This window comes from Camelus bactrianus, chromosome X (genome assembly GCF_048773025.1).
Source record: "Camelus bactrianus isolate YW-2024 breed Bactrian camel chromosome X, ASM4877302v1, whole genome shotgun sequence".
Classification (NCBI taxonomy): Eukaryota; Metazoa; Chordata; class Mammalia; order Artiodactyla; family Camelidae; genus Camelus; species Camelus bactrianus.
In genome coordinates this window covers 76664686-76686511 of record NC_133575.1, presented here as the reverse complement: position 1 = coordinate 76686511, position 21826 = coordinate 76664686, and positions in this window count along the sequence as shown.

Sequence of the window (21826 nt, the reverse complement as noted above, 5' to 3'; positions counted from 1 at the left end):
TACGTATATACTCTTACACACACAAATAGTGTAGCATTTTTTATTTTAACTTAAAACTTACAAATACATGTGTATTCATTTGCCAGCCTTAAGCCGTATGGTCAAGGATTTTAATTTGAGTGTGGTCCCACGATTTCGCTTTTGTTTAGTGGTATGTTAATAAATGTTTCACGGCAAGTCTCTGGAAAAAAATAGCCCTGATTGTTGTGCTTGATGATTTCTGTGGTGTAAATACTCCCAGCATACCTGCTTTCAAGCGACTAACATGGCATTGAATGTGGAATTGGAAAGAAACGTGTGGGAGCACACTGTTACACTATATTTCCTCTGTAGAGCTGGAGTGAGTGTACATAACTTCAAGAGTATAGATAACTGTAAAATGTAAAATATTTAGGAAGTCAAGTAGTTAATAAGTTTGTTTTAAAATATAATTTATTTGGTGCAAGGGAGTATAGCTCAATGGTAGATCATATGCTTAGCATGCATGAGGTCCTCGGTTTGATCCCCAGTACCTCCATTAAAAACACATAAATAAAAATAAACCTAATTGCTCCCCCCCAAAAAAAGTTAACAAAAAATATAATTTATTTAATTCTAAATTTGTCTCAATTATTCATGATGGCAGTGTTTAACAATAGGCTTATCAGATTCCTGAAAACTTGATAATTGGCTCTTGGGAGCCCGTACCAGCTGGCTCCAGCATACTACTGGTTTTGCCTTTCTCTGAAACCACAACAGAATGCATCCTTCATGATTTCCAGTTTTGGTTTCTTTGAAGTAGAAGAGAAATTTGAAAACATTTATTGTGCAATTTGCATGTGGAGTCCTTCTGGATGTTTATGACTCCTGCTCTCAACTGATCCTTTATGGTTGTTTCCCCAACATCTCATTTGACATCTTTTAATTTTATTTTAATTTTTTTTTTTAGTAATTTGTTTTTATTGAATTACAATTTAATTTTCATGGAAATAAATCTCTTTTTTCCTCTTTGCACCTGTGCTTTACTGTCACCATTTTATGTAATATACAAAGTAACCATTTTGTACAAAGTAGATCTGGCATTGGCAAGCTGGTGAATAATTTTTTTTAACCTGTTTCGAAGGTTTTATTCAACTTTTTAATTAATGATAGAATCAGTCAGATGTTACAATGGGTTAAAAGGAGAATTCAAAGTATCACACATATATAGACTATCAGGAGTGTTGAAATGATTTATAAGGGGTGTGGTGGGGGTGTGGCTCAGTGGTAAAGTGCATGCTGGGTTCAATCCCCAGTCCCTCCATTAAAAAACAAACACACAAATAATAAATGATTTATAAACAGTTGCAAAACTGGTCAATATTTATAGGGCAATAATCAATTGCATTCCACTAGACACAATTCATTTGTATTTCCCTGGACAAGATTATTTGCATTATTATAAGTTGTCTACAGCTTGCACAGTTGGAAAATACACGAAGACAGTGACAAGCAGAGAGAATCTGAAATAAATCATATTTTTCAGGATATCTACATATCATAAGTCATGTCTTACAGTATACCTCTGTATTAAGACTACTGTACTGATTCTTCTTTCAGTGTTCCACTTCAATGTGTCAAGAAGTTGAGGAGTGTGGTCCTTTTTTGTTGTTGTTGTTGTTTTGTTTTTTTTTAAACCATTTTTTAATTTATGTATTTATTTTACAATATCATATTTTTTAAACTGAAGTATAGTTGGTATACAGTATTATTTGTTACAGGTATACAATATAGTGATTCACAATTTTTAAAGGTTATACTCCATTTATAGTTACTATAAAATATTGGCTATATCCCCCATGTTATACAATGCATCCTTGTAGCTTATTTTATACCTGATAATTTGTACCTCTTCATCCTCCACCTCCATCTTGCCCCTCCCCCTTCCCTCTCCCCGCTGGTAACCACTAGTTCCTTCTCTACATCTGTGAGTCTGTTTCTTTTCTGTTATATCCACTAGTTGTATTTTTTTTTAGATTCCACATGTAAGTGATATCTTATAGTATTTGTCTTTCTGTCTGACTTACTTCACTTAGTTTAATGCCCTCCAAGTCCATCCATGCTGTACAAAGCTGGTGAATAATTAATCCTATTGACTCTTGCTGAATGTATAACTCAACTGATGGGAGCAGAATTGCCCAGGTGTCCACAGCCATAGACGTCTCCTCCTACTGTATTTTATACTGTTTCTTTCATCCAAAGGACGGTTCTTTATGCCTGGTAATGAGATGGATAATGCAGATTTCTACCCTATCCTTCTAGGGTTTGTTTTACTGATTCGCCCATGCTATTTCCCCTATGATCAAGAGAAAGGATTTCTGAGAGGGCTGAGCAGGGTCATAGGGAAGGTATGTCGCAGCAGCCAACTGGCCCAGGAAATGACGCTGTGCTCTGGGGGTCGTTACCACTGGATTCTAGCCAACTGAGCAAATGAAACCTCTTGACATTATATTTTTCTTGACATTTGTTTCTTCTCCTCCTTTATATTCCATTGAAACAGTTAGTAAGTCAAACATTGTGAGAGGCAGGATGGTCCTTACAGAGCAACCCCAATTCCCTCGTTTTACAGACTTTGTCTCACATTCTGTTCCAGGTCCGTGCTTCTCTAGTTATATGGATGTGTGTATCTCAGGAACTTTGAGTTGTAACGCCAACAAAGAATTTTCTGCAGAAGATTGGCATTCTGTGTTATGTATCTGGGCCTCCCGCTCAAAAGTGTGCATGGATAACTGAGGTTGGAGGATACTAATAGTTAAGCAACTGGAGAAGAAGTCCCAGTGGTACTTCTCAGAAACCTTGTAATCCTGTTAGAAAGGTAAACAAGACTCCACTAAGTGAAAATGTTAAGAGATCTTAGTGCAACATTCAGATTTCCCCTGAGCCTCAAGGTAGTCAAATGACCAAAGCCAATCGGAAAGGTTAGTGACTGTTCCTTTGTTTTAAGTAGTTGTTGCCAGAAATGCTATTTCCTTCCTGCTTTCTGGCTGGAAGCCTCTTCTTAACCTTCTGTAAAAGAGGTATTAGAGTTCTTAGAACTTGAAGCATCCTTTTTATGTCTTTGTTTTCCACTTCAGTGATCGTTCCCTTTTTTTGGCTAATTCCAGCAGGCCAGAGAACAAATTTATGTCCAATCAACAAAAGCTTTCAAGGTCATAGACATGTCAGAGTGTTGACTTTAATGATAAATTTCAACTGTTTCATCCATCAGTGCTATTAAAATTCACCTTATTTCCAGGATCAGTATTTTAGAATTAGCTCATTAAGTTTGAACATTTTATCCTTTGACTTTTCTATACACAATTGCTAATTCCAGTCTTATCTTTATTCATGTCATTCTCCATACCAGCTAATTTCTTTCCTTATCAATCATTCTTTTTAATTTTTGACAGTCAGGACTCCTCAGTGTGAACCTGAACTGAAGGTAAAGTTTTTTTAATTGAAATACAGTTAACTTACAATGTTGTGTTAGTTTCAGGTGTATAGCATAGTGATTCAGTTATACATATAACATATGTATATATTCTTTTTCAGATTCTTTTCCATTATACGTTTTTGCAAGATATTGAATATAGTTTCCTGTGTTGTACAGTAGGTCCTTGTTTCTCTATTTTATATATAGTAGTATCTGTTAGTCCCAAACTCCTAATTTATCCCTCCCCACCCCAAAAGGTAAAGTTTTAGCATGGCTTAAAAGGTTAGTCTAACCACTCTGTAAGTCAGGATGGGACATAAAAAGTGATCAGGGGCTATGAAGTAATTGTGGGGGTAAATGGTCCCTCATATAGCCAGGGAGGCTTGCGAAGGGACTTCCTTAGGATTGAAAAACTGGGGAAGAGACAACAGTTTAGGATAGCCCAATTGTGAGTCTCGAGATAAATTACATTCTCTTATTCAATCCTTGTGGCTTGGAGGGTGTCAGAGTCATATATATATTATATATATATCAGTCAAGTCACATGGTAATCAAGAAGCAGTGCCAGGACTCAAACCTAATTCATTCGTGTCAAATTCATCTCGCTTTCCAATTTATAGTTACTGTGGCACTAGTAGATAGAAGATGCTACTTTGTGCTGCTTTGATCCGATGGTTTGACTTTGTAAAAGCGGATTTCCAAAGTTTTCTTTACAGTGACCCAGGCATTCCATTTGAGGGCTAGGCAAGTTTAGCAGCTCGGAGTCACAGTTCTGTTCCTCTGTCCCATCCTCTGAATCCATAGTGTGAAAGAAGAAAAGTAGCCCCTGATATCCAGAAACTGGTCTGATGCTCACAACTAGGTTTTACATGCACGCCGCTTCAACTTGGACTGTCTTTAACAGCCAGGCTTTATTCTGCTGTTGGAGAACATGACAGAACATGAACCTCTGTGCCAGACAAGGTCACTCCAGGACTGTAATGGAGTGAGAACAAAACGAGGTCACTGCACCCCACACAACCCCAAACTCCCCCGTCTCACTCAGCTAAAATGAATGATACCTGTTTACCAGTTACAGTTGACTCTTGAACACCATGGGTTTGAATTGCACAGGTCTACTTATACACAGATTTTTTCTCCAATAGATATGTATACAGTACTCCGTGATCCACGTTGGTTGAATGTGTGGATGCAGAACCCTGGACATGGAGGGCCAACTTGTAAAGTTATGTGCCTATTTTTGAGTTGGCGTCCCTCACCCCTGCCTTGTTCAAGGGTCAAATGTAAAGCCTTCACCTCATCCAGCCTGTCCACCCTGTAGATAAGATTCATTGAGACACCCAATCATAGAATTGCCCTGCTTTCTGAAGGCTTCCAATCTAGAGGGAATCTCTGCTTCCTAGGGCTCTCTCCAGAATTGCATCATCTAATTGCAAATCCTGTAATATGTTCTTTCTAACACCGTCTTCCTGAGCTGTTCCCTTCGACGTATGATCTCCCTCTCTGCGAGAAGGAATGTGCCCAACTTGAATTCAACTTACAAGGGTGTTCTTTGTGGTCTTTGACTGAACAGAATTGACACTAGGGTTTCATGATAGAGCCTGTTCTGTAGCCTACTTGCTACTTGGAGTATCTAGTGAGCAGTAACCCCGGTAGAGGTGGCTAGAGCTCTCTCTCACCTTATCAGTGCTGTAAGAGATGGAATCCCTTGGATGGAATCTTAGTGGACCTTCAGTCCTGATTTAAGCCTCTGGGCATCATCAGCCATAGCTCCACAACTGGCTCTCTTTAGAGAGGAGGGGCTCCCAGTGAGACGGTGGGGTTAATGCAGATAACACTGAACCTGTTGTCAGAAAACTTGGCTTCTGGTTTCGTCTCTGTTGGAAAATAGCCTGTGAGCATAGTCAAGTTGTTTCACTTCTTTAGGCCTCAGGTTTTTAGCTTTAAAAGGAGAAAGTTGGACAGGAGAAGTCTCTGGAGGTCCTTCTAGCTCTAACATTTGGTGAGTCTTTTATTGGAAATCCACTTTGGGCATGTCAGCTCCTTTCTCTACTAGGTAATACCATAGAACTCTGCTTTGTGACGGGAGTTACCCCAAATGCTCAATTTTAAAAATGTATCTGAAGTACAGAAAGGTAGAGTTTATAATTTTCTTCCCAAATATTTGCAGACAGATGGCTAGCATAATTGTTTCTGGTGTAAAAGCAGACATTGTTAAAATATAATAAGAACCAGATCAATCTGCAGGGACTCTTCTTAACTCCCATCTCCAGAGAATCAGTGCTAATAAGTCAAATTAGTCATTTTTATTTAGGAGATATAAAAAGGCATATGGTTTCCGGTTGTACCAGCTGTCATAAATTTTTGGAGAAAAGTGTTACTTATAAAGCTTGTAGGGGGACTGTTTCATAGAAGTTTCTTAACCTTTATTGCTTTACAAAATCGGTTGCTTCCTTTCTTCGTAAACTATATTTTTGGCCTAAATTCTCTTTAACAACAAAGGTTTTAGCAGGCAGGAAACCACACAGCCAGGAGAAAAATAATGGGACTGCCTTCTAGTGAAGTACCTGTTATATGTTGCTTTTTTATGGAGCTAGAATTTTCGTGTGAGTCTAAAATGTGTTGTGATCAAAGATATTTAGAGATCTGTTTTTAGGTAAAATAAGTGTAATTTCTAGAAAGCTGTGCTCCACTATTTAACCTTCAGGCACAGTGTGAATTACAATGGTAACCAGAATATATACATACTTTCTATGCATGCTTGAAAAATCCCTACTCATATGCATGGTCCTTCCATTTTTTTAGCCTCTCCTCCCTTATCCTGTTGAATTGTGTCTGGCCATGGTTGTAGAGTCAAAAGATCTTCCATCTACTGTAATTTATTCTTCTGACAGTTTCTCTATTCTTTCTTGTTTTCCCACTTCTTTTTTTTTTTTTTTCTCCTTGTTTATTCACCTTGTAGATTCAGGGTGGTTTCTCCCCCCCCCCTTTTCTTTTCAGTTTTTCATTAATTGAAAGAAACCTCATAAAAGAAAGGACAGGGTTTGAAACAGAAATCTCAAATCAGAGATTTACAAGTTTTATATGTGAGAACCTGTGGTTGGCCTCATGCCAGGAAAGAAACATCTAATAAATCACAAGAGACTAGGTTAATGAGAAAGTTTCTGGAAATAATCAGAAAAGATAGTGGAGTTCTCAAAACCTAACAGTAGCAATTGAGTCGTTACATATGAATGATGTTTATAAGGATAAATAGTATTTGGAAGGTATTAATTAGAAAATCTATTGATTTGGCTTGCCTAAATTACAAACTTAGCATTAGGGTTGTCATAGCAACTTGAATACATTTCTTCTTTGAAATGATTGCTTATGCAATGTTAGAAGGCTTTTTAACAGTTTTCACCATGCATTACATAAGGGCCTTATGGCCTCCGTTTAAAACAAAATTCCATTTCATTTCTCATCTTTTTCATTATACTAAGACTAAAGTACATTTTATCACATTTTGCATAATATATGGTTTACCAGTCTGTCAGATAATGCATTTGTTAAATAGTTGACCTTTGCCATTAGGATTACAGCAGTGGTTCCCAGATCTTCAAGGATGAAGATTTCTTGTACGTATCAAAATAGTTCTGTCCCCTCTTCACCCTTGCCTGCATGAAAATAGCTATCATTTTCTGTTTTTCTTTTATAATGTCATATAGCTTCTATTAACTCAGTATTATTTTAATGAATTTGCCTTTCATTAATAACCATGAACTTGTGCATATATTAAAAATCACAGCACATATTATTATTCAGTTAGCAGATTAGGATACACATGGATTGACAAGCTCTTTGTAAGACCTGATTAGTATCTATGGTACTCAGATTGGGAACCACTGGTTTAGAGTTTGACACCACTAAATTGTCCCCTCCTTGCTTTTGTTGATTTAATCCCTGAAGTGGTTCTCGGGACTTCCTCTCCAAATCTGACCCTGTGATTTTGGGTGGGCTGTTTCTAACATGTTGGTAGTATGGAGTAGCATCATTGACCATCCTCCTTATGTTTTTGCCTTGAAGTTTGTTATGGGAGGTGGGTTTGGGAAGGCTGGACCAGATGATCGCCAATTAATGGGAAATGGTGAGGACTGGGGACTGTGTGTTTTGAGCTGAAGCAGGACATTTTCTGCCCAGGAGATAATGAGTTGAAAAGAAAAGGATTGGAGAGCCAAGTAAAATCCTGTGGAGGATAAGTTGGTGTTTAAACATTGAGAAAAGCGCAGATACCAAATCCAAAAGTAGAATCAGTATCAGGATTGCTGAGCCAGATATTCAAGAGTTGAGTTTGGAAAAGACAAGGTAAAAACAGGAGCAAGTATGATACTGCTTTTTATTCATCTACTTTTTTTTTTTTTTTTTTTTTGGCGGTTGGGGGCAGGTGGGTCGGGGAGGTAATTAGGCTCAACTATTTTTTTTTTTTTTAAGTGGAGGTACTGGGAATTGAGCCCAGGACCCTCCTGAATGCTAGGCATGCACTCTACCACTGAGCTATACCCTTGCCCCCCTTATTCATCTGTTTTTGAAATTGATCCAGATTTGGCTGTTTGTTTTTAATAAATGGTGAAGGGCTAATTGGGTTACTGTGCAGTGTTTTCTATTTAGTCTTCCAAAGTAGGCTTCTCAGCTTGGATTGAAAACTGGAAGGTTAGTTTGTTCTCTATAACATTGGTTTGGTTATATCATAAGAAGCAGGATAATAGGTGTTTGGAGGGGAAAATCCATCTCCTGATCCATAATTCTCAAGGTGACATTTTATATCACTTTTCAGATACAAATTAAACAATTTACCTTTTCTTAAACCCTCTCTTGTGGGTTTTGCTTCCCACAGGAAAACAACCTGTTTTCTATGTACAGGCTGTTCAGACAACTGGATTTGGTTGATGTTGGGCATCAGAGAATGCTATGTGATTTCATGATCTCTACTCTGATCCTTCTTTCCTGGTTCGGAAGCTGAGGACGGCTTGGATGAGCTCCACAGGGCTGGGGCAGGAGTTCAGAGCATTCCTCTACCACATCTGGGATTTGTTGTGCCAGTGGACAAGTACCAAACCATCTGAATGTCGAGGGGCAAACCTAGAGAAGTCAGTGTAAATGGGACGTTAGAGCAAGGGAACCTATGTGAAGTGAAGTTAAATAGATTTCTTTACTGCTTAACTTATCATAGTATCTCATATGCCAGTGTGAAGTGTGACTTTCCTAGATGGGGACAGGTGATACCCTCTTTTCTAAACTTATTTGATTGTTCACTCTGAAGATTTGTCAGCGTGTGTGGTGGGGGTAATATCTTGCTGGACATTAGTATTCCCTGGAACGTGGTTTGGAGAGGGCTGCCTTAATAGACATAAAATTGAAAATATCAGTTCTGCTAAATGAACTCATGTTGTTTTTGAAGGTGGAGAAATGGATCTGCTTTAGAATGAGCAGAGCCAAAATAATGTCATATAATTCGTTAAGGTCTGTGAGGTGATATGGCACATCAATATGACATCCTAAAAATGAGATGTTGGATTTGCATCATTTCAGGCAATTTCAGGTAATGGGGTACTAGGATGGTGGCCACAGTGGTAAGAGAGACACACTTGGGCCACCCTGGTCATCATGGCATGCTCTCCATCAGTGTAAATAGGAACCTAAATCTAATTTCAAATAAAGCCTAAGTAATAGCAGTGAATTTCCATCCAATTCCCTTCTAAAATTCAAATTACCTCCTTTCCTTGAAGTCCCACAAAACATTATTTTTAAATTCTAAAATGTTCTTTTGGTACTCAGATCTCTCGCAGCCATCGCATTTCTCTAACACAAAGAAAAATCATCTGTTTACATTAAAAGGCACTGCTTAGACGTCCTGTTTACATCACTCAAACCAATAGGTCTGGAGGTACTTTTCCCATGAGAATTGACAAATATCACGGTCTTTTCCCTTCTTTCTAGTCACCCTTCAAGGACAAAATTCCTCTTAATTAAGAGTTTTAACTTGCGAGGTGGTATGTTTCAGTTGTCAGAATTAATGTCGGTGCGCCTTAGTGTGCTGAGAATCTGTTCAGAACACAGGTCACCCTCTCATCTAGTTAATTTATCCTTGCTCGACATGGCTGTGCCTTTTTCTTTTTAAGGAAGTCATAGTTGGCTGCAGGCAAACTTACCAGTTGAGAATATCATTTCATTAAGCCTGTCTCCACATTGTTTCCTTAGTCTTTTGCTGGATGGAAGAAGAGCTATCGGGTGCAAATAGCTTAATGTTAATGAACTTCTTGATCAGTTTCTGTATCTGAGAGTCTATGGCCAGCCTCACAAGAAGGCAGAAGATCTGCTGCAAACCCAGTTTGGTTTGATGTGTGTTGATAAGAGCCTCTGCTCCCTCCGATACTTGACATTTACCAGCATTTCCTCTGTTGGGAGTTTATTCCTTTGGATCTTGAAGATTTCAGTCTCTCGAAAGATCTTTAGTAAAATGCGAATACCCCAAGGAGAAGGGTGTATGATAAAGTTTCTTATTGTCTAATCATTTCACTGATTTGAGTTTGACTTTCTTGGCAAGTAGGGTCCACAGCAGGGGTGCATCCAAGTATTATGAGACCTGGAACTTAAAAGAGGAGGGCTCTTTAAGAAAAAAGAATAAACATTTACCAGTAAAAAATTTGGTTAAGGTTCTGGGAAGGAATTCAGGCAAGTTAGGGGCCCTGAAGTGTCATTAGCTTCATGGTACATCCACCTTTAGAGTAGTGATTATCAAACTTTAGGGTACATTAGAAGCATGGGGGATGTTTTGCTTACAAATGAAGATTCTTAAGGAGTACTCTTTGCAATTCAGTTTCAATAGATCTGAATTGGAGCCCTGGAACCTTGGAGCCCAGGAGAGCCTGCAGTATATATACCACACTTTGAGAAACATTGTCCAGGAAAATAGAACACAGGGTAGGCACTTGAGGAAAAGAGTAGGACCTTGCCATCCAGGAAAAGGAGAAAGTAGGAAGAGACCAAAGGTAACTCCTAAATAAGGCAGTGGTGCACGTATCTATATCGCTCCAGAACCACGTCCATTACCATTACCAATCACCATTACCATATGTGGCTCCTTGAGGGCTTGTTCTCCAATGCACTCAATATACAAATTCTCTCCGATGTCCACAGAATGAATGTAAACCACAAAATGTCTCAGACATCTATCTCTTTTGCATATCCAGGACCAAGCAACAGGAAATGCTTTTCTCATAAAGAATCATTTTTACTGTTGAAACAAGGGCCCATATGCTATTTTATGGTATTTCCCATTCCTAGAAATTTTCAAGGCTAGGTGAGATCTCTGATATTACTCTCTGCAAGGGGAATCCTGGGCCTGTATGTAAATGGGAGATGATGAATGATTAGACAGGAAGATGGACAGGAGGGAAGTCTACCTGATTTGTGGCTCAAGATGTCCTCTCCCATTCTTGGAAAACTGGGTCAACAGGCCTGTTAGGAAACTTGCCCTAACATTTGGGGATAGCAGGAGTTTCTTAATTATGTTCCCCTGGATTATAACTATGAAAAGTTAGATGGATCCGTGAATAAGGATATGTTAAGACAGTATAATAAAATGTAAATTGTAGAATGTAGGTGGTGGGTATATGGGCAATTAAAAAAATTAGCATATACTTCATACACATTATGTTTTTTACATGCTATAGGTTTAATAGTCTCATATGACAGATGTGGAAATTTAACCTCCTAGGACCTTGCCTGTATACACACAGCTAATCACTAGTTAAACTATGATGTGAAATTTAAGTTTCTCTGACTCCCAAAGGCTACTGTAGATGAAAGTGTTTGCTCCTGCTTGGCTCTCTTATACCCCTAGGGACTGAACTTCTCCCACTCGGAAAATGATCGTGCTTAAAGAAATATTAATGTTTAGCTGGTGTCATAGAAAGAGCCACCTATGATAAGAAACGGTGCTGTTACTCAACTCTGTTTTCATATGCTACTCTTTTTACGAATCTGAGCTACCTGTTGTGTGCCAAAGAATCGTTGTATTAGCCAGGCTTCTCCAGAGAAAAGGAACCAACAGAATGTGTACATATATATAGAAAGAGATTTATTATAAGGAATTGGCTGATATGATTATAGAGGCTGGCAAGTCCAAATTTTGTACTGCGGGCCGGCAGGCTGGAGACCAGGAATGCTGATGGTGCAGATGAAGTCCAAAGACAGTTTTCTGGAGAATTCCCTCATGCTCTTGCTCAGGGAGGCCAGTCTTTTTGTTCTTTTTCAGGCCTTCAACTGATTGGATGAGGCCCACTCAAAATACAGAGGGCAGACTGCTTTACCTGGCATTCACTGATTTAAATGTTAATCTCATATAAAGCACCCTTCAAATTGACTTATAAAATTAACCACCACGATGGAAGAGAATCTGAAAAGAAAAAATATATATGTATGTATATGTATAACTGAATCGCTTTGCTGTACACCTGAACTGACATTGTAAATCAACTACACTTCAATAAAAAATTAAAAATTAACCATCACGGCCATCTAGATCATGGTCTTCCCGTTTCCATTTGGAGGACCAGCTCTGAGTGCAGCGATGGGCCTCCCAAGGCATCCACTGGCATCAGGTGCCTGGCATATGGAAGCCTTTTATAACTGGCAGAGACTATCCGCTCCTGTCTTTGGGTATTCAGAAACCACCCAAGAAAAGTAGATCCTAAACTGATTTTTGTCCCTGAGGTCACTACCGTAAGCACTGACAGACTTCCCATCAGTCACGGTGGAGATTTCCATAATATTTTTTCCTAATTCCTGTGTCTCTCCCAACCCAAGTATGATATATCTTCCCTATCAATAGAATACCACTTCATTTTCACATTTGTTGTGTAGTTTATCACACTATAAGCTCTCATATAGGTAGGTCTAAACATGTTTCATCCACCTGTCCCTCCCTCTGCAACAGCCACTAAATTATAAGCCACTTTGAGAGCAGGGATGTGTGTCATTTATCTCTACGTCCCTCGTTGCATCTAGACATGGGCCTTACTCATAGTAGCTGCTCAAAGGATATTGGCTGGAATTACTTGAAATGCATTTGTGGGGCTCCAAAATAATGCCGAGCAGTGCCTACCTGAAGCAAATTGGAAGATACACTTATAAACTACAGCCTGACAAGCAGAGTGCTGGCCTTTTCAATCCTGTTCCTGTAGCTCCCCCTAGTGGGAAGGTAGCAAAATCTCTTGGCTACAGGATCTCTCACACCCTCCTGCCAGAAACAACAAACAGGAACCACCACCAAACTTAACATAAACCCTTTGTAGAAATTATATATATATATTACTTTGTTTTTAGATTTATAGCTGGGTCCTGAGTTTCAAAAAGGTGTATTCAGTCTGTGTTCAGAGCAGCTTGGATCATTTTGGGGAGTGGGGAGATTCAGTCAGAGAATATTGATGTAAACCATGGTATTCCTTATAGGCGTGGAGCCAGGCATAGTGCTAAGAAGAGAGCTGTTTGGGGTATACACTAAGCTATACCCTTCCCCTACCCCAACAGTAGAGCACATGCTTAGCATGCATGAGGTCCTGAGTTCAATCCCCAGTACCTCCATTAAAAACTATATCTATAAATAAATAACGCCCCCCCCCAAAAAAACCCAAACAAATGAAAATAAACGGACATCATCAGCTATTTGGCTGCTTCTTAGAAGTGAAGTGAAGTGGGGTGAGCAATGAACATCTCTGGCCATCTCCCTGAGCTCTAGCCTGCATTGCAGCTCAGCAGGGGAGCAGTGGAGTTGCGGCTGCATGCCTCTGGCCCCAGGCATCTCCTGCATCTCTGCCTTTTCCCCCTTAGACCTTCTGCTTTGGTCCTGACAGGTAGGTCAGTTTATTTCAGTCTGCCTGACTGATTTATGCTGCTAAAGAATCCCTTCAGCTTATGCTGCTGGTCATCTACACCTCAGATAAAAGATAGTGATTTTGATTTTTCTATGTCTCTATAGAAATCATAGCCTCTTTTTAATCCCAATGTTTTGAGGGGCTGTCTGAGTATTATGTATGCATGATTAATGATTCATCCTCCTAGCACTTTGAATTTGGTCTTAACCGAACTGTATCTGTTCTTTCATAGAATTTTAGAAATATTAAAAATAATGTAATAAACCTTTGCAGTGCCTGCTTTCAAGAGGTTGCTTGCAACAGCTTTTTTTTTTTTTTTTTGAACCAACTGATGCACAGAACTGCACATTCCCCAAACCTAGTATATGTAGGGTAAAAATCTTCAAATGGAAAAATCTTCCTTCTTGGCTGCGAGGAAAATAATTAACTATCTGACCACTGATCCATACCAGTGAATGTAATGCCCCTTAGCTTTTCTGAGGTTATGCATAACTCCTGTCTAGCCAGCTTCATAAACTGTGGAATAGGCTTTCTGGAGACAAAAACCTGAGAGTGAATGTTATAACATGAATCAGCCCTGGCTACAAATTTGATGTAGTGTTTGCTGGAATTGACAGCAAAAGGCAACATTAATCCATATACTAGTGCAGCAGTGGTTTCATTTCATCCCTTTGCAACTGCGTGACTTGGAATATATTTGTGTTCTCATTTTATTTCAGTGCCTTTGAGCAGACAACGTGGTACCTTTTGAGACATGTCATAGGTTTGAAGCTGTACAGTTTTGACTTTCTTCATGAGAGAAGCAGTTCTATGTTAGGATTTTAGTCTAACTACCTGGAAACATTAAGCAAAATCATATGGTAGAGACAAAAACGGTCATGTATGATTGGCTCAGTTAACTAGGACTTCTGTCTTCTCACTTCTAGCTCTAAACTGCTTTGTCAGGGTCTCTTCTGTGCTCTTGGATGAGCATATGATTAAGTTTTCTACTCTTAGATTTTGTGGGATTTGATTGTGCATCGCTAAATTTACCTAGGAGTTAAGTGTGTATTCTCCTCTTCATTTAATCTAGTGATTTCACATTTGATTACCAGGAGATAATTAGAGACGGAAGTTCTGTGCTTTGTGGGGAACGTAATCAACAGTTGGAAATTTTTGTTACAGATTATTACACCCACATATTTATGGGGGAAAAATAATACCAACTAGAAGTGGTATATTTTTTTTTCAGGAAAGAAATCCATAATTGGCTAAATCTCTTCCTCCTGAAGCTTATTTGAGGACAATGAGGAGTAAGGGGTATTTAGTCTTGACCCCTTTATACATATGTCACGTGCTCCATTGCCCATATGTATACACTTTTCAGTGTTGATAACTGATCTGTCAGAAAGTACGTATAAGCATATGTGCCATTGTTAGTTTGTGTTAATGATTAAGCTATAACCACACCCTTGAGCACTTTGTCAAGTTGTGTTTGGGGGGCCTGCTAGGTTCTCTTGTGTCTGGGGAAGGCTTTCTGGCCCAACAGTTAATTAGTACTTGTCAGAGAAGACAAGCCTGTTGGCCTGGATACTTATTCAATCTTTGGACAAGTGGTGGATTAGAATCCTTGTCTAATTGACAGCTGTCTACAGTGCAAGCCTATAGATGACAGAGTAAATTTCAGACTGAAAAATGCTACCTGAAATCTAATAGCTAATATGGAATAGCAGTGTAGGGGAGGAAAAATAATTTTTCCTCTACCTTTCTAGTTTCCTGGCTGAGAACCACCCCTCCTCCATAATAAAGGACAGATTAACAAGAAAGAAACAAACAGAATTTTTAATAACAGGTACACCTCTTGTATACATGGAGATCCCTAAGAAAACTTAGTAACTCCCTGAAATGGCCAAATACCATCTTTGGCTAAAGACAAATGATGTTGGGGGTCGGGAGAGTCAGTTATGGAAGGTGACCAGGGAAAGCACAGTAAACAAGGGTAAGTTTGTTCTGCAGGCTTAAGTCATCGCCTTCTCCCTGGACAAGAGTTTCTAGAGATTTACAACCATCCTTCTCTTCCTGATACAGAGCGGGAGACACCCTGACAAATGGAGAGTTCTCTTATAAATGTAAATGTCCCTCACAGCAGGGCAACTTCTACTGTTTTCAGAGCTTCTCCTGTGTTTGCAGTTTCTTAAAATAATCAGCCTAAAATAATCCTTATGTCAAAGAGACCTATATCAGGGTGGCAACTTCTGCTCCCCTACAGTCCTGCTTTTGAAACTTCCCTAAGTTTTCCAGTTCAGAAGCCAAGTTGATAGATTGTTCCATCTTATTGAACCGGTTTCTCAGTCCATCTCAGTTAAACAGTTGTGTCTTATTTTAGAAGGCAAGTGATGCAGCTGGGCTCCCAAAGTTAGGCCTATACTGTGTAAGAAATCAGGTATTGAGTAAGAAGAATTTCTGTGGAAACAAAGGTTAATGATTGGCACAAATTATAAACCCAGTGTCTGAGGTCCTGATGTTGCTAGAGAATAGGTTCTTGTCTCTCACAGGAAAGGATGCAAGAATGAATAGTAGGAAAGTGAAAGTAGATTTAATGAGGGAGATACACACTCCATAGACAGAGTGCATGCCGGTCTTCTTTCAGAAGGCAAAGGAGGTGGCGCTGGGGCATGGGCTTGTTAGTTTTTATGGGCTGGGTAATTTTATATGCTAACAAGTGGGAGGATTATTCCAGCTTTGTTGAGGAAGGGGTGGGGGTTTCCAGGAATTGGGAACCCCCCGCCCACTCTTTGGCCTTTATGGTCAGCCTGGTAACTGTCACGCCACCTGTGGGTGTGTCATTTAGCATGCTGATGTATTACAATGAGCCTGTAATGAGGCTTAAGGTCTACTGGAAGTCAAGTCTTCTGCCATCTTGGGCTGAGTTTGTTCTAACCAGTTTATGTCCTATCTTCAATTGCTGTGTCATTCTTTTATGGTTGTGCCCTGCCTCCTTCCTCTTGTCTGAGAGCTGCCAGTTGAGATTTCTAAATTTCAGGTTTCAAGCATCTTCAGATGGAATGAGTGCAGGCAGTGGCAGTTTGACAAATTTTCCTGGTTTGCAGTTTGAGGGTAAAGTTTCTGAGTGGTTCATTCTGCAACAGGCATGAAGATCATCTGAGCATAAGCTATTATGGTGATTTCACTGAAGTTTATATCAAGTCATCTAGCTTCAGTTTGCAGGGCTTTGAAAAAGGGCAGCTTTAGTTCTCAATGATTCCAAGTCAAAAAGATTGGAGGAATTGGAAATGTTAGTTTGGGAATTTGGAATCCCATATTTGAGGAAACTAGAAGAATTCAAGATCCAGTCCAGTTTACGAGTAAATGGCAAAATCTCAAAGACAATGAACAGCACTAGAATCTAATATCCAAAAAGGTGTGCTGCTGAAACATAATTTATTCTCTCTAAACTTGCCCTTATTTCTACCAAAGATAGCCAAATTAAGGCTAGTTTGTTTACAAAATAAGTTTAGATTCAATAAACTTTGCCTGGTTATTTACATAAATGCAGCAAGAATAATGATTGATCTAGACGCTTTTAAATATCCTATACTGGAACTTTTCATAAGGAATCTCAGATTGAACTGTTAACAGCCTCTCAGGACTCAGAAGCAAAGCCAGATACTTGCCATCAGACTTTGCCCGCAACACCTATAGATTTGGGTGAATTCCCCTCTTCTCAAAGTCCCCAGATATTCTGAGATTTCTACACTGACCAGGAAATGACCTTCCTTACTCACTTGATAAGGCTGCTGGGAACTCTGTAAGGAATTACCAGACTGGCTTTCCAAGGGGCTTTATTGGCTCCATCAAGTCAACCTTAGTTGCTTAAAGCTGTCTGGTCATATCTGAATCTATGCATACCTCTCTTGAACATGACATTCCAGTCAAAGCTTTTGTAATATAACCAATATTTTCAATTGTGTCTTGTTACAAGGACAACAGATTCTTATTGAACTTATGCAAGTGAATATATTGCCATGAAAAGAATACTCAAGAGTTTCTGGAAGCTGCGGGGCTCAGGTAGGGAGAAAAAGTAAATGTTTCATCTTTGTTCACAAAGATGTATCTTACCAAATTTTTGATAGCTTAAGAGAAAGTAGAAAAAGGTTTCCTAAAATCTGGAAAAGCAAAACATTAGAGAACCAGCAATAAAACAGAAAGTCACAAAAATTAATCATCCTCATCAGTTCGTTCAGTCCCATGTAATTAATTCTTGTTGATCTTGATCTTTTGTTAGCAGTCTTCTGAATCCAGTTTTTCCTTAGAGCTCTGCAGACGCTTACCCAGTTCAGTTTTATGATCTTAAGGTTATCGGAGACCTGTATTTGTCAAAAGTTCTTTCTCTGAGTCTCCTTGAAGATAAGGCATTTTTGCAAGAATACTTTTGTAAAAGCATCAGAGTGAAACAATAACTCTCTGTAAATGACAAAAAGACTTAACAATGGCCATGTTTAAAGATCTGATGAGAGTTCATTACAATACAGTTGACAAGGAAATGTGGTTATTTCTGTGACATGCAACATTATAAGATAATACCTAGGATTATGACTGATTAACATTATATCAGGACATATCAGATTTCTAGGTTTTACATACAATTTCTGGAATGCTTATATAAAAATACAACATAAAAAAAGCTTAGTATCACTTCTTATTTGACAGTGCTTCCCAGGTAGTTTATTATATCAAATAAGCCTAATTAGTATAACATGTTCCTTTTTACAAGGTGAGAGGACATATTTTTTGAGATGTTCCAGGGGCTCCCTGGAAAACTGTAAGTTCATCTGAGGTCAAAAAAGACTTAATTTAGAATTTGATTTTGGGAAGTTTGTAGAAAATACCAAAAGGCTTTGGACACTTGCCTAAATAGGATCACAGATCATTATGAAACAATACTCAATTATCCAGTTAACCTAAGTGACAATGAAAGATTTCAAAGGCAAATATAAAAGCTTACATAGCTATAAGCAAAACTTAGCTCTTTTAATAGTAAGAAAACTCAATTTTCCTAAGTAATCAAAGACCTAATAGAAATAACACGGGAAATTATTTTGATAAAACAAAATCTTTGCAGGGTGGGTATAGCTCAAGTGGTAGAACGCATGCTTAGCATGCGTGAGGTCCTGGGTTCATTCCTCAGTACCTCCTCTACAAATAAATAAATAAATAAACCTAATTACCTCCCCCCCCTCCAAAAAAAAAAAAAATTAAAACAAGATCTTTGCTTTCTAGGCAGATATTACTTAAAAGAAAAAGAAACTTTCACAGTCCCTTACAAAAGCAGGCCAAAAGTCGAAGAAAACTTTGACCTTTTAATAGTGAAAACCAAATTCTAATTTTGTACCAGCTTACATTTGATATTAAAACTCATTCATTCTACTCTTAGCTAGTCCTGACCATGCCAAAATAATCCTTTCCAAAGATTCCTTTTCCAGAAACCCTTTACAACTTTCTTTTCTTTCAACAAAAATGCATCTCCATTCTTTATACCTCCTTTTACCAAAAACACACATCCCACGTTCCTTGCATACAGTGATGTTTCCCTTATTAATTCTAGTAGTTTCAATCACATATATGAGGATTCTTAACACTTACCAACTTTAACTTCTAGTGAAAACTAAATAGTAAACAATCATGGACTGTCTGTTACACCAGTATTCTTTAGGGTGGCAAATTTATGAATACATTTTATAATCTCTGGAAGAATGTACCCTTTTTAATAGTACTGTCTTTCAATGTGGCGCAGGAAATGTTTAGCAATATACCCAAATATCTTTAGTTTCTCTGTAATAGGAAGCCAAAAGTAGATAAACCTATGTTTGGTAATTAATGTTTCACTATTTTATTTTATTTGGAAATGATCTAGAGATTCAATAAATTCCCATCACTCACTCACATTAACTTAGCAAAACTCTTAAAGTTTCAAGTTACCAAAAAGATTTTGGATAATTATTGTGGCTTACCCCATTTACTCCTGACAATTTTGTGTAGACTACTTAAAAAAACTTCATGAGATATTGGATGAAGGCAGCCACCACCCCAAGCTATTTTTCTTGCTGACAACTTTTGTAAGAGTTGTAACATGAACTTATTTGACTGATAAACCCATACAGAATAAAAGTTGTATGTCTGCATTATATTCAACATTGATAACCCTAAAGATTTGTCTGAGTTAAACTAACAAAGTTAAAGTAGCCTTTATTTACCAAAACTTATTCTAGATCATGTGAACTTGAAAAACATTTGAATTAGTTTCTATATTTCTGAGAGTTTTAGAATAGCAAGTCTTTACAAGCACTTGCCTTCAATCCAACTAAATCAAACTCTTTATAAATAGAGATTAATTTTGACAACACCATTTGGAGGTAGAAAAATATGATACATCTACAACATACATATACAGACACACGGAAACACACAGACGCAAACAAAGACTATGGTTAGTAACATCTGTGGAGATTTTTCATGTGCTCAGTTTCTGAAAACATCTCCCTAAAGTTTGCATTTCAAAGCATGGCTCTTAGGTCCTGGAGAACATGGGGGTGGAAAATCTACATCACAAAGACACAAGCAAGTATCCAAGTTTCCTCCAAGATGGAGTTCGGGGGAGCATAGTTGCCTATTATCAGAGGTCTAGGGTAATTACTATTTAATGGTTTTATCTTTGTCTTAAGTGCAAGACAGTTCTGTTTCTAATGTTTCAACACCTACAGGCATTTTGAGATGAATAGGGGAGGTTTGGTGGTTGGTAAAGAAGGTTGGGGTTTGAATTGTGCCTAAAGCCACATTTCTGGTTTTGTAGAAATTTGCAAGACATAGACAGTTGTTTCCAATTCCCCAAATAACTGGGTTGCAGTCTGAATATCAAGGGGTTGACCCACCTATCTAACTAAATTATCTCCAATTTGCTTCTTTCCCTTTGGGTATCTAGTTTTATTTTAGCTTAGGGGTGAAGGCCAAAAAAAAAAAAAAAAAAAAAAATCCTCTCAGGCCCTGGATATCAGCTCTGGTCAGGAGTTCAGACAGACTGGTGACCTCTCATCTTATTTTCTGCCTTTTTATCTATCCACTAATCTCAGGAGGTAATCCATTTACAAAAGCTTTTGAGGATCCTCCCTGGGTTTAAGAAATTTTTAAACCATGACCTTTAATTTGGCCTTTGACCTGAAGAGAATCACCTGTCACCTCAGGCGGTCTTATTTTAAAAGGTATCTGTTTAGTTTTTAGTAGTCTCTTCAGAGTGCAAAGGCAGTTTAGACAAAGGATGACTAGAATGAGTACTCAAAGGACGGCAGAGGGGAGTAGTAGGAGTTACATCAATCTGTTAATCTTTTGTTTTCTTATATCTTTATTTTTTTTTTGTTAGCCTTTTACAACAAATCTTTCAATGAAGCTAGTTTAGCATTTTGAAGCCTCTTGGAGGCTTCTGCATATCCCATTCTGTTTGATTTGGAAGCCCTTGCTTTTCAGTGCACTTCTTAAATGATCTTATCTAATTGGAGCATTTCTCATAATGGTTTCTGTAATTCTCAGTTGTAATTCCCCTGAGGGCTGGTAGCAGTTTGGTAAAGACCCTAGCCACAAATGGAGTTTAACTCCCATGTTCTGTCCAGCTGCATCTAGCCGCAAATGGGGTGCAGCCCACATTTCTGTCTGGCTATATTTTGGAACCTCCAACCTGCCAGTTACAAGCCAAGTTGTCAGGACACAAAACAAGCTTGGTAAGATTTTGCCATTTTTTGTAGATATCTACACCTTCTGGGACCGCAGTTCTTAGAAAGTAAGCAGCTGTGTTGGAAGGTGGTGCCCTTAACTCTTTGGATTTTAAGAAGAGAGAATTTACATTGGGCGGGGAGTTTAATTTTTGTGTTTTCATCTTGTTAAAGGAGTCCCTAGGGCTAGCTATTGTATTTCTCTGTATCCACTTTTTAATTTGGTCTTTCCAGAGGTAAAACTAAGACAATTGTTTAGGATGAAAGCTTTCTAAAACATTTGTTTTTAGATATTCCAATTCAAAAGATCTATTGTCCGACTGATGAGTAAACTCTGTTAATCTCAATAGGAGCTCAAACCAGTAAGCCTTTTTATGGCTTAACCAAGAATGCAAAAGGTGTCCCACAAGAGAGTGCAAAAAATGCATCTCTCACAAGACGCAGAAAGTTCATTCCCTGAGTTAGCCTAAGGGAGCAAAGGCTTCATTTTCACAGGCATTAAGAATGGTGTATCGCAGATGGTATCTCTGGCTTCCCACCAGAATGTGGGATGCATCCAGTGGCAGAGCCGTTAACCTGTGACAAGGAACAGGTACTACTGGAATGGGACTTTTCCAGCACTAGTGAGACAGTAAAGGTTGAGATGACAAGGGCCCCTTAGGTACCTGGGACCCCTTATGACAAAGTCTTCTGAAAGCCTGCACGGTTGGACAAAGGGGATGCTGCTTCTTGGATCCGCAGCC